Here is a 13,410-nt window from a genome sequence, read left to right as displayed (position 1 = left end):
CAAACATCGATGGTATAATTAAACCATGATATTCTGAGCACTATTTTCCTGGATTTTGATATAGCAAGTTAGCACAAGCATCAAGGTATAATTAAACCGAGATGACCTAAGTGTTGCTTGTGTCAAACAGGCAGTATTAATCATTTCAATACATAGATTGGAAATGTATTCAATGATATTCTGATGATCATGTCCCGAGACAAATTTGCACTTATTAATGATTAATTTTTAGACAACAGACAAGAAAAATATCATGTTTCTTCCTTGTTCCTCTAGTCAAAGACATCCTGGAGTCACTCAGAAATTATGATAGTGAAAAGCAATTATAGAAAAGTTGAACAATCATGTTAAAATCATTATTCAAAAATATCATCCACTGAAAAGTGTGTGATGTGCTTAGATTGATTTTGTGATAGCTTGATAGTTGATAGTTTGATCTCGTGTTCAATGTTGGATGTGTCTCAGTTTTTGCTTGATAAGAGTTGTCTAACTGTTTGTTCTACCTGTTTAATTAAGCTCAAAATGATCTAGAATTTTCCCCCAGCTAAGTGCAGGATTTTTCCACAAGCCTAGAAACAAATTCGTTATGATATACTCAATGATCCAAACCATAGTGAGAGAGCAGCTGTGATGCCTGCGTATGTACAAAGCTTATGATGGATGCTGATGGAGGATGAATGCAAGCAGAAAAAAATTCATGAAATAATAGATGGAAGAGCTAGCTGACAGATAGCGCCAGTTTGCCAGGTTTTCACCATCTATTTTTATTGCACTTTTTCTCATATTTGATTTTTTTTTTTTGGAATTTTCATTGTTTTTGATTTTTTCTGATTTTTCAGACATAGAATTTCTTCAGGTGCATGCTATTGATGGGTTCTTCAAGTTGATCTCCATCCTGTGTTGATATCTGATATGCTCCTGATTCAAATACTGCTGTGACCACAAATGGACCTAACCAGTTTGGTTCAAACTTTCCTTTCTTTTCTCGATCTACCTGGTTGCGTGGATTTTCCTTTAGCACTAGTTCGTCGACTTGAAAGATTCTTGGTTTGAACTTATTATTATAGTTCCGTCACATTCTTTGCTGATATACCTTTAGATGATCAAAGACATTTTGTCTTCGTTCATGGATCAATTATAACTCTTGTAGTCTAGATACTTGTTGTTCTTCATCTGGGATGAGACCTTTTAGTGATACACGTAGAGAGGGTATCTCTACTTCGATTGGCAATATGGCTTTTGATCCATATACAAGAGAGAAAGGTGTGGCACTTGTCGGTGTGTGGATATTGGTGTGGTAGGCCCAAAGAGTAGGGTTTAGTTGAATATGCCAATCTTTCCCAGCATCATTCACTGTCTTTTTAAGGATTTTCAGAATAGTTTTGTTAGATGCTTCTGCCTATCCATTTCCCTATGGATAATATGGTGTGGAGAATCTGTGCTGGATTTTGAACTTCTTGCATAGCTCTTGTACATCTTGATTTTTGAATGGTCACCCATTATCCGTGATAATGGTCATTGGTATTCCATAGTGACAGATGATATAGTTCAAGATAAATGCAACAATTTATTTTCCTGTGATGTTGATGAGAGGTACCACTTCAATCCATTTTGTGAAATACTCTATAGCTACCAGGATGAATTTGTGACCATAAGATGAAGAAGGATTAATCTTTCCTACCAGATCCAGACCCCATTGACAAAAAGGCCAAGATGTTGCTAAAGCATGAAGTTCTTGTGCTGGTGCATGAATCGAGTTCCCATGGATTTGACATTGTTTGCATGTTCTTGGTATTTTAAAAGAATCTCGTTCCATAGTCGGCCAATAATAGCCCAAGCGTATGAGGTTTTTAAAAAGGGTAAGACCACTTGAATGAGTGCCAAAAATGCCATTATGGACTTCATGTAAGGCCTTCTCAGATTCTTCTTGTTTAAGACATCTTAAAAGAGTACCGTCTAGACCTCGTTTAAATAGGGTATCCACGACAAGAATAAAATGGGAGGATTGGTGAATAAATTTTCTCTTTTGATTTTTCAATAAGTCAGGAGGTAAGATGCTATCTTTCAGGTATGTGTAAGTTTGGCCATAGCGGGAGGAATCATGTCCAACAAGTTGACAGATGGTTTGGGAATCAGGACAATTAAAGGCGAGATGAAATAACTCTTCTACCAGGAATTCATAACGCTATTGATTTTCCTGTGTCTGCAGGAGAGAAGCAAGTGTAGCCATGGCGTCTGCTACTTTATTATCATTTCTTGGAATCTGTTCAAAAGTTATTTCTACAAAGTATTTCTTGATATCATCCACCATCTTTTTGTAAGGCATGAGTTTGTCATCTTTTGTTTGATAGTCATCATTGATTTGATTAATGACAAGCTGAGAGTCTCCAAAGACTTCAAGTTGTGTTATATTCCATTCTATAGCCATTTTGATACCTATTACCAATGCTTCATACTTTGCTATATTGTTTATGCACGGAAAGCTTAATTTGTATGCTTTCGGGATTGTATGACCTTGTGGTGTGATGAATAGAATGCTTGCTCCTGATCCATGTTGTGTATATGAACCATCAAAGTATAGTTGCCATGTTTTTGTTGTGACTGTTAGGATATCAGCATTAGGAAACTCAATCTATAAAAGATGGTCATCTTGAAGTGGTGCCTCTGCTAGTTGATTTGCAATGACTTGTCCTTTGATAGATTTTCTGTCAACATATTCGATATCAAACTCACTTAGAATCATGATCCATTTTTCTAGTCGTCCTGTCAATGTGGCTTTGCTGAGTAAATACTTTAGAGGATCAATTTTAGCTATCAACTTGATGGAGTGAGATAGTAGATAGTGGCGTAGTTTTTGAGAAGCAAAAACTACTGCCAAGCATGCTTTTTTTGTTGATGAATAGTTGATCTCATATCCTACTAGTGTTCTGCTGATGTAGTCGATGGCTCATTCTTTTCCTTCCTTATCCTGTTGTGTGAGCAAAACTCCCAATGATGCTTCAGTAGTTGATACATAGAGTAATAATGGCTTTCCTGGAATTGGTGACATTAGAACAGGTGGTCGCATGAGATATGTCTTGATCTTGTTGAATGCTTCTTCACATTGATGGTCCCATTTGAAATTAACATGTTTGTGCAATAGGTGAGTAAATGGCTGACATTTATCTGCTAATTGAGCAACAAATCTTCTGATTGATTGGAGTCTTCCTTGCAGTGATCTTCGTTGATTGATATTCTTGGGAGATTCCATTTCCATGATTTCTTTTACCTTAGTTGGATCTACTTCTGTACCTCTAGCTGAAACAATGTATCCCAATAGCTTTCCTGAAGTGACACCAAAGGCACATTTCTTAGGATTTAGCCATAGCTTGTATTGTTCTAACCTATCAAAGATCTTTTCCAATATCTCTATATGTTCTTCTCTATTGTAGGATTTAGCTAATATGTCATCCACATAGTCTTCCATGAATGTATGCATCATGTCATGAAATATAGTTGTCATAGCTCTTTGATATGTAGCACCTATGTTCTTTAATCCAAAAGGCATGACGTTCCAACAAAAAGTACCCCATGGACATGTGAAAGCTATCTTTTCTCGATCTTCAGGTGCTATTTTGATCTGATTGTATCCGGAGAAACCATCCATTAGAGAAAACATGGAGTGTCCAGTAGTTAAATCTACAATGATGTCAATGTTAGGCAAAGGAAAGTCATCCTTTGGACATGCGTTATTAAGATCTCTGAAGTCTGTGCATATTCGGATGCTTTTATCTAGTTTTGAAATAGGAACGATGTTGGAAATCCATTGAGGATATGCTACAGGTCTGATGAATCCGACATCCAGTAATTTCTTTAGTTTTGCTTTGACTAGGAGAGCGATATGCGGATACATTTTCCTTAACTTCTGTTTGACAGGTTTGGCTCCTGGGCTAACATTTAAGTGATGCATAATAAGCTCTGGATCTAACCCTGGCATGTCTGCATATGACCAGGCAAAATTGATTTGCCGTCATTTGAAGAATTCCACATATTGTTGCATTTCTACCTTGGACAGAGAAGTCGCTAGATGAAGAATCTTTGGTTGCTCTGTTGTGCCAATGTTAACTGCCTCTGTTGGTTCGATCAAAATGGATGACGTTTCTTGATAGTGCTTAGGTAAAGTGTCAAATCTCCCATCTTCTGGCACCTCAAGGAGGTTTTCACCATTATATGTGTCCTTTGTTTTTACTTTTCCTGATCTAATGTTGCCAATAAATGGTTTTTAGCATTAGACTTGATATTCTTTTCTTTATTTTCACTTTTGTGACTAGGAGATTTGACACCCACTTGACTGGAAGATGCGTTGCTGACATTCCTGGTGAGAGTTGTTATGGGTTTGATTGCGTTAAGATATATATATATATATATATATATATATATATATATATATATATATATATATATATATATATATATATATATATATATATATATATATATATATATATATATATATATATATATATATATATATATATATATATATATATATGGCATGGTCATTTAGAAAGGTAGCAATGGTGGTATGTCCTTCATTTTTGCAATCAATAAGTTCAGGGTGGATTAGAGGTAAGGGATCTTCAGACTGGGATGTTTTGAGGGTTTCAAGGGTCATGATGGATGTATCAAAGTTTTCAATATGTACGTCGGTGTCTAGAACGGTACTCTCATTAGAATGATCTTGCGTAAGAAGTTCCTGATTGTCCTCGGTTAAGTCCAAGTTAGCTGAATGTGATTCTAATTCAAGTGAACTAGTTCCTGACGTTTGTCCTGCATACGTGTGAACTACATCGACTCCTACATCTTCTTCAAAGCATTTTTCTTCAATTGATTCTTTAGAGTGATAGGAATCCCATTCCCATTTATTAGAATCTGTATCACTTGTAGCTTGTAGTCTACAAATTTGGTCATATAGTATTTCTTCTGCTTTTCTGGCCATACTTTTCGTTCTTTCATATTCAACTTCTTCAGGACTGAGATTGAGTTTTGTCAACTTTTCTATGAGTTCTCCTGGACTTATATTAGCTTCTTTCTTGTTTTGATTGAGATTTAATGCTTCTTGAGAGATGCTTTTAGTTTGTTTCTCTTTTTGATTTGAAGCTTGCTTCTTTTGCCATTTTGTGTTTGCTTGTGCTTGTTGCTTAGCTGATTTTTCTTCCCTTTGAATTGCCAGTTGTTCTTGTCTGTTTTTATATTCCTCTTGTTGTTGATTAAAAGATGTGTCTTCTAGTAGAGTGACTTGTCCATACCCTAAGCCTTTTTTGTCATTGGTTTGCTGAGTGCAAGGTTGAATAGGTTCTGAGATACCTTCTTTTCTTTTTCCTATAGGACCCGTTTCGGTATATCCCATTCTTCTAAGAATGTTAAATCCTTTTCCATACTTTTTTGTAGGTATTCTAACATTGTTGACCTTTTGTTGAACTTCTTCATCTTTGTATAGCCACTATAGCACATCTTTGTCTTTTGTTTCCTCTGATAAGGTTCCAACACTAATGAATGCTCCATCAAATATTGGAAGATGTTTTACAATTGGTTGTAGTTTAGAGTTTGATGGTTTTCCAAAGGATTTAGGAGAAAGTGGTAATTGTGATATTGAATATTCTTAGTTCCCTCTATCTCTTAGCTGCATTTTTTTTCCATGCTTGATAAAATAGATGCAAATGATTGTTCCTTGGATTGTGTTTTTGACATTGTTGCCTCCCTATTATGTGGAACAATTACTTCTTGAGCCATTTTTAGATTGCTGCAGTATTGGAATGGATTTGCATATGTAGAGATTGTGATTTCTTATCCCTCGTAGGGAAATTTGACACATTGATGGTATGTTGATGGTACAACTTGTAAGTCATGTATCCATGGTCTCCCTAGGAGTACATTATATGATAAGTCCAAGTCTAGAACTTGGCATACTATGTCCTTTTGTAAAGGTCCCACTCTGATGGGTAGTATCACAATTCCCTTGGAGGAACGTTCTTCTTCATCATAGGCTTTTATAGTGATTCTTTTCCGGACATCAACTGCATCTTCTGAATATCCTAAGGCACAAACAAGATTCAATGAGCAAATATTTAGGCCAGCTCTGCCATCTATTAGAACACGCTTAACTCGCGTTTTGTGAATGAGGACTTCAATATGCAAAGGAGCGTCATGAGGGTGTTGCAAGGACATGTCATCTTCTTCAGTGAATGATAAGCAATGAGGGGTTGTGAGGTGTCCCACCATGGTTTGGAATTGATCGATATCAAGATCTTTGGATACTGTTGTATCGACTAATGCTTTTTCAAGAATTTCCTTGTGCTAAGGTGAAAGCTTTAACAATTCTAAGATGGATATTTGAGCGAGTGTTTTCTGCAATTGCTCCACTAGATTGTATTGTTTTGCTATAGTGAATGATTTGTTTGTTGTACGACCCGACAAAACAATTTTGGCTTTAATTCTTGTGATAGCATGAGCGTGTTCTTGATTTTGTTTTTATTTAACTACAATCACATTCACCACATTATCATATGTATGAGCGTAGTTTACCTTTGCTTTACCCTTACTATTGTTTGTTGTTGATGATTCACCTTTCTCATAGTTTGGAAGCGGAGTCTTAAAAGCTGTATGAGTTTCATATTGTATGTCCATCCACAATTATTACTCCATTATCAATCATATCTTGTATGATATGTTTCAACTTTTGACAACTATCTATGTGATGTCCCTTGTTTCGATGGAAATCACAATACTGATTATCATTCCACCAAGGTGGTTTGATTTGAGGTTCGTATTTCCTTTCTTTAGGTAAAGTGATCAATTTATTTGCGAGAAGTGTTTTTAGTGCTGATCCAAGGGGTTCACCAATGTTTGTAAATTGTCTTCGAAAGAAAGTTTTGATAGTTTCTCTTTGGTGATTGTTGTTTTGTTGAGCCGCTGCTGAGTGAGTGGATAAATCAAAAATCGGTTGTTTTGGTTTCACATTGTTGTTATTCACTATTCCATTGTTGACGAAATTTCTATTTCTATTCCAAAATATTGGCTTGTCATTGTGATTGTTGTTATTGTTGTTGTTTTTAGGTGGATGAACTCCTTCTTTGTATATTTTCAACTCACCTTTCTTTATCATGGCTTCCTCCATTCTGATTCCGTTATCGATCATTTTTTCAGAAACTTTGGTTTCCTTGCATTTTGAAGTAATAACTCATTTGATCATTTAAGTTATTAATGAATATGTCCATTTTTTTGTATTCTAGCACTGTACAAGGATACCGCGAGGCTGATCATCTCCATCATTGTAAAAATGTCATGAAAGGTTCTCCGGCCTTTTGTTTGGCGTTACATAGGTCTAGCATTGTTACTTCATGTTGTATGTTGTAAGAGTATTGCGAAACAAACTTATCTACCAACTTTGAAAATGATCCGATTCCAGGTGGAAGTTTGGAGAACCATTCCATAGCTAGCCCAGTTAAGCTTTTCGAAAATAATCTCATTAAGTAGGTATCCTCATGTGCGAACTCCATACTCATTGTGCAAAATTCTCGTATATGATCTTGAGGGTCAATGCTTCCATAATATTTTTTGTATCTTGGAGTTTCAAATCCTATAGGAAATGGTACCATGTTTAGGTTTCTGTCAAATGGATAAGGACGAATTTCTTGAAGTGAGTATCATCTAACATTTCCTCTCTACATATCTTGAATTTGTGTTTGCATTGCTTGCAGTTGTTGTGTGAGAGTCATGATAGGATTATCAACCCGATTTGTTCTTGCATGACCATGATTTTGCATTCTAGGAGGATTGGGATCTCTTCTTGTTTCATCTCTAGCTCTTCTTGTATCCTCATTGAATTGAATGTTATTCAGGATTTCTACTTCATCTCTTCTAGGTATGCCGGTTTCTTCATTGGTTCTGGTGTTATTGGGAATTGATGTGTCATTCATGCGGAGACCAAAGATGTCCTCATATTTTTTGTTATTAGGGGGAGGATCACTTTTCTTTTGTGTCAATTTGTTCACATCAAAATCTTGAGGAAGTGTAGCACTAGATTTGGCTAACATTAGAAAGTATTTTTCTTTTACTTCCTCCAACAATTTTTGCATAAATTTGTCAAATTGAGGATCCTTTTTGATGTCTCTGATGTTTTGTTCTGTTATTTCTCATTCAACTTGTATTTCATCTTCATGCTCCATGATTATATGCTCTTCGATTGTTTCCAATGTTTCGATTTCTGTCTCTGTGATTCTTCATCTCTGAGCTCTAGTTAGAACGGGCATACACGTGTGTTATTTTACTAGTATTCGGTTGTCCAAAAGGTTGTTTTGATAAGTGATCAACAGTTAAGGTAGATATGCTAGAGTGATATGACACTAAAAGAGGATTCAAGCATTTAAAGGTTTGCAAGTTTTTCGATCTTTGGTTTAGGAGTGCAATGATGATGATTTGATAAAAACCAAGTCCAGTAGGAACAATATATCCTACGATGTGGGACAAGATTATCCTGACCAAACGTTTTAGTTTCGTGATAAAGGATGATTGATCCTGATGAGAAACTATGTTTGAGTGATCAATTTATCAAAGTGGGTGATAATGCACTTTGAGATGTTTAGATCTTGAACTTGTTGGGGGTGAGCACTTGAAAATCTTGGGGTGTTTATCTTCTAGAGTTTGATTTTGATGGATGATAACTTGACCAAGAAAACAAAGGAGACAATCTAAGCACATATTGATAGATAACAGGTGTTTATGTTTACTGTAAATTGATCGAGCATAAATGATAAATCTAAAATAGGCATGCAAGACATAGCTCTGGACTGACAAATGCAGAGTTTTGTATGATAGGATATGCAGTTTAGAACGACACAAGATATGAGTTTGTACGAGAAAGCAAAACTTTTCATGTAAAAAGAAGAGGCTCGTACGACACACTTTTCTAAACCATATGACAAAGTTAATGACTCGTACGACACAAAATGCTATGTAGTACAACACAAGATTTTATGCAAACAGGTTCGTACGACAGAGATCCTAACTTGTATGACAGATAACAGAGCAGAGATAAAATGTTTGTTTGGTGGAATTTTTGATAATTGAAGTTTAATGCTTTGCTTATGTCTTCCAGTTTTTTTTGGATGTATGATTTGTTGATTTAGGGATGAATACACAACAAACACATGATGTGATAAGTGACTCCAAGCATGCTAAACCCTAAGGAAGTTGGTTGAGAATGAAAACCTTTGCTTGCTGACTTAGGTACACACCCAATAGCTAATCATAATATGGCCGTTGAGTCTCACACAATGGATTCTCAATGCCGTATTATCCGACTCCAAACGCTAATGGGGGCATGATATGGCAAGTGTCTTGGGAGAGTTACTATCTCTCTTGCATAAAGATTATCACCCTTTCGGAGGTGAATCGGGTAGCTTCTATTTTAATCGGGACTAGTAAGGGATCTGTTCGGTGCGTCGGGGTATAAACTCAATTAAGAGGTCTCCCAGCCTTGAAAACAAAGGTTTGATATACCGGAAGGTACAAAGGAGAGCTATTCCCGAGCACCGTCGTTGCTTTGATTTTCATCAAAAACACATTTATTTTATAGTGGGCTGGATTACTTGGCGTTAGTCGTTCTCACTTGGGTCATTCCCCTCTCACCGGCCTTAATGGCTAAGAGTTATTACTCCTCGGGAGGGTAGGCTTGCTAAAGAAATGCACTAATGAAAGCAAAAGATGAGTCTAGCTTTCTGATCACCTAAGAAAGGTGAGAGCATACTCACCTATCATCAAAGACACAAAATACATGATTTTTTATTTTTTAGCCCAAATTGAAGTGTGCCTAGAAAACTTTAATGAATACACAAAATTTAGTTGAATTCATAGGCAACTTGCAAAATAGATCCATTAGTAGTCATTTGTGTTTTGAATTATGTCTTTGACAAGCATATCTTCATCAATCATCCTGTTGGAAAGAGTTAGGCTGCCAAAAATCTCACAAACCAGTCAAGGTTAGCATTAGTGAAGTTCGGATTAAAATAAAAAAATCCTAACATGTAGTTTATAAAAAAATCACAGATGCAGAAACTCGTACGACATGATTTATCAGATAAAACGAAAAAATATTTAGATCTCTGACACAAGCCAAAACCAGCTCGTACGACACAAAATTATGTTTAGTACGAGTAAAGAATTTGCAAGAAATAGACTCATACGACACCTCTTTAGACCTAGTACAAATAAAGAATTTGCAACATAGAACCTCATACGACACAGATTTATACCTAGTACGAGTTAGGGTGAGGTGTCGTCCTAGGCTGAAAGGAAGTTCGTACGAGCTGAAAAGGCAACTCGTACAAATTTCTGAACCAGAGCCGGACAAAGATGAAGTTTGCTGAAGATTAAGAGGCCAAAAGTGATGATTCCGGCCCCACGGTGGGCGCCAAAATGTCGTGCTCTATGAAGTGTACTTGTACCTGTACCTGCAACCACAATGCACTCAATAAATCATTACAAGCAATGGTTAGTGAATTAAAACAAGGAAATGTAAAACCATAGCTAATCGACTTATTGCCTCCTAGTAAATGCGAGTATAAAAAATGCTTTCAGATCTGATTATGCATATTCCAGTGACTTGACTACACTTAGATGGAGGATTTGAATGATGAAAATGCATGATCTAGCAAGAATAGCATGATTAAGCTATATGAGTTCATGATTATTCTAGAAAATAAGCTAGGATGAAGATGCAATTAAGCTAAAATTGAGCATGATAACATTGCTAAATAATGTTAAGCTATAAACTAGATGCCTATAGTAACAATGATAAGATGAGAATGAGATGGGATCCATATTGCTCCAAAAGGAGGTCTATTTATAGGATTTCCAAGGCTAGGGGTGAGGTGGCAAGAATCAACGATCAAGATTGATCTGAGGATATCAATGGTTAAATTGGAGGATGGCAAAGGGGTTGGACTAAAGGGAACATCTGTCATCTCTATGGTGACAAGTGTCAAGAGGCTTCTAGAAGAGGTTAGATGAAAGGGAACACTTAGTGACAAGTGTCACAAAGGTTCTAGAAGATGTTAGATGAAAGGGGACATGGTGGTAGGTAGAAACGGTTACGTTTAGGAATGGTTAGGTTTAGGAGTGGTAGAAGTTAGGAGAATTTGAATTTAAAAATTCAAATAATGGGAAAAGGCTAATTAATTTCAACAACTCATAATTGATTTGTTTTAATTAATTATAGGATTAGATGAAATGATTTTGATGGAGGGAATTAATTAATTTGAATTAATTAATTAAAGTGGGATTATGAAATGAACCTATTAAATAAATCCTTAGATTTATTAATAAGTAGATGAAAAGGGGAATTTAATCAAATTGCTTAGTGAATTCAATTAAATTGGGGAGGGGGATTAATTAAATAATTAACAACCTAATAGTTGAGGTAGATCTAGTATTTGAACACTATGTTTAATTTTGAAAGATATTTGGATGCCATGGAACAACATGAATGGGACATTTATGATTTGGTAGACATGGATGGAGAATTTACACATGCTCTAGCAATTCTGGATGAAAGCAAAAGCAAGTGGAAGAAAGTAGAAGATACAATTTCCTATTTGAGAAAGTTACTTGATGAAGCATGAAATACTATTGATGACCTTGAAAAAAAACTACATGACAAATATACAGAATGTACCAAACTTGAAGAAGTGAACATATAGAGGAAAGAGTTGAAAGAAGCAAAAGAACAAATCGACAAAGGCCTGAAGCTTAAAGGTGGCAATGAAATGCTTGATGTGATGTTGAGTGCTCAAAAGAAAAATAAAGATAAAGGTGGACTTGGTTTTGAAAAACATGAAAGCTCTAAGACTCCCAGTAAAGTAAATAAAGGAAAGGAAAAGGTCAAGGATGAATTGATAAAACCTAATGAATATCAAAATAATTTCATTCTAGTCCAGAACAAGAAGAATTTTAGGAAGCCTCCTCTTGCTTAAACTTGGTATTCATCATCCTTTAATGGTAACTATTTTTCATGTAATAAGTTTGGACATAGAGCTAGTGATTGTAGAAGTCAAATCAAATCTTCATCATTTAATGGTAAATGATACTCTTGCAATAATTTTGGACAAAGAAAATGAGTGCAAAAGTAGGTTGGTATGGAATGATACATGAATACAAACTATGGTAGAAATGTTTAGTCCTTGAATGGACATGGTTGTATAAGCAAAAAGTTTGGGCACAAGGTTGTTGAGTGCAATTCTAATGTTATAAGTGGAAATAGTCTGCAACAAGGACCAACTCAAGTTATAACTATAAAGAGAAGATGAAGATCACATGGGTGAATAAATAATATGAGAAGGTGGAAGAAAAGACTAAGGATGGGTCCACACCTACTGATGGTGAAAATTCCTCTTCTAATAACTAGACGATCTGCATTGTTTGAGGGGGAGAACATACTGAAGACCTTATGGACTCCCTTGTGGTTTTGATGTTGATTTTTTTTTCAGCATGACATAGGTTGTGAAGTTATTTTTGGAGGTTTTTAGATGTTTGTGGTGATCCACAATGTTGTTTGTGTATTTTGATGAAACAAAGTATCAACATTTTTGAGTTATAACAATAAAATGCATTTATGTCAGGTTAAATATAAGTACGTGGATGCAATGGTTAAATTGTCTTTTAAGTTAATTTTTGTCACTTGTGATCTTTTGAATTTTAAGACCTCTTTGGTGCAAACGATTTTTTTGTGCAATAAGTGCGTTTGAATATTTTTAGCATACACTAGGTTTTCAGTTTTGTTTCTAAAAGAGAAATATGGCTACACCCATTATTGTTGATCTTGAATTCAAGCCACCACCTATTTTCAAGCCTTATCCTTATGTAGCAACTATGAAATATAAGGAATGAGCATTTTCAAGGGTTTTGATAGATGTGGTTTAAATAGAGGATGTTACGGTATATATATTCAAGCACCCCTTGCAAAGATTATTCATGTGAAATTTCATGGCGTATGAAAGAAAATTAGTGAAGTTGACCTAACAGAATTCAAGAAGTAGTAAAAGATGATTCTAGAGATGGGTTTGAATATTTGGAAGGAATTTCCTAATTTCAGCAATGATGAAGCATTGGTTTTAATCATTTTGATTTGGATTCGTGATGATGTAATGTATTTGTACCTGCCATACAAAATTACAAAGGATGCCATTAGGGCATTGATAGGTTTGTGTTCCACCGATATTGTTCTAGTGAAGAAGAAGGTGAAATATGATATAGTTGCTTAGCTTACCAGTTCAGTGTATAATGATAGAACTATGAATGCGGAAGATATTGTTGATCCAAGAGTTTTCTATATGACAATGTGTTTGGTGTATAAGATCTACTTCCAGAATTGTG

This window comes from Cryptomeria japonica, chromosome 1, assembly GCF_030272615.1.
Source record: "Cryptomeria japonica chromosome 1, Sugi_1.0, whole genome shotgun sequence".
NCBI classification, from domain to species: Eukaryota; Viridiplantae; Streptophyta; class Pinopsida; order Cupressales; family Cupressaceae; genus Cryptomeria; species Cryptomeria japonica.
Note: the sequence above shows the minus strand (reverse complement) of the source record.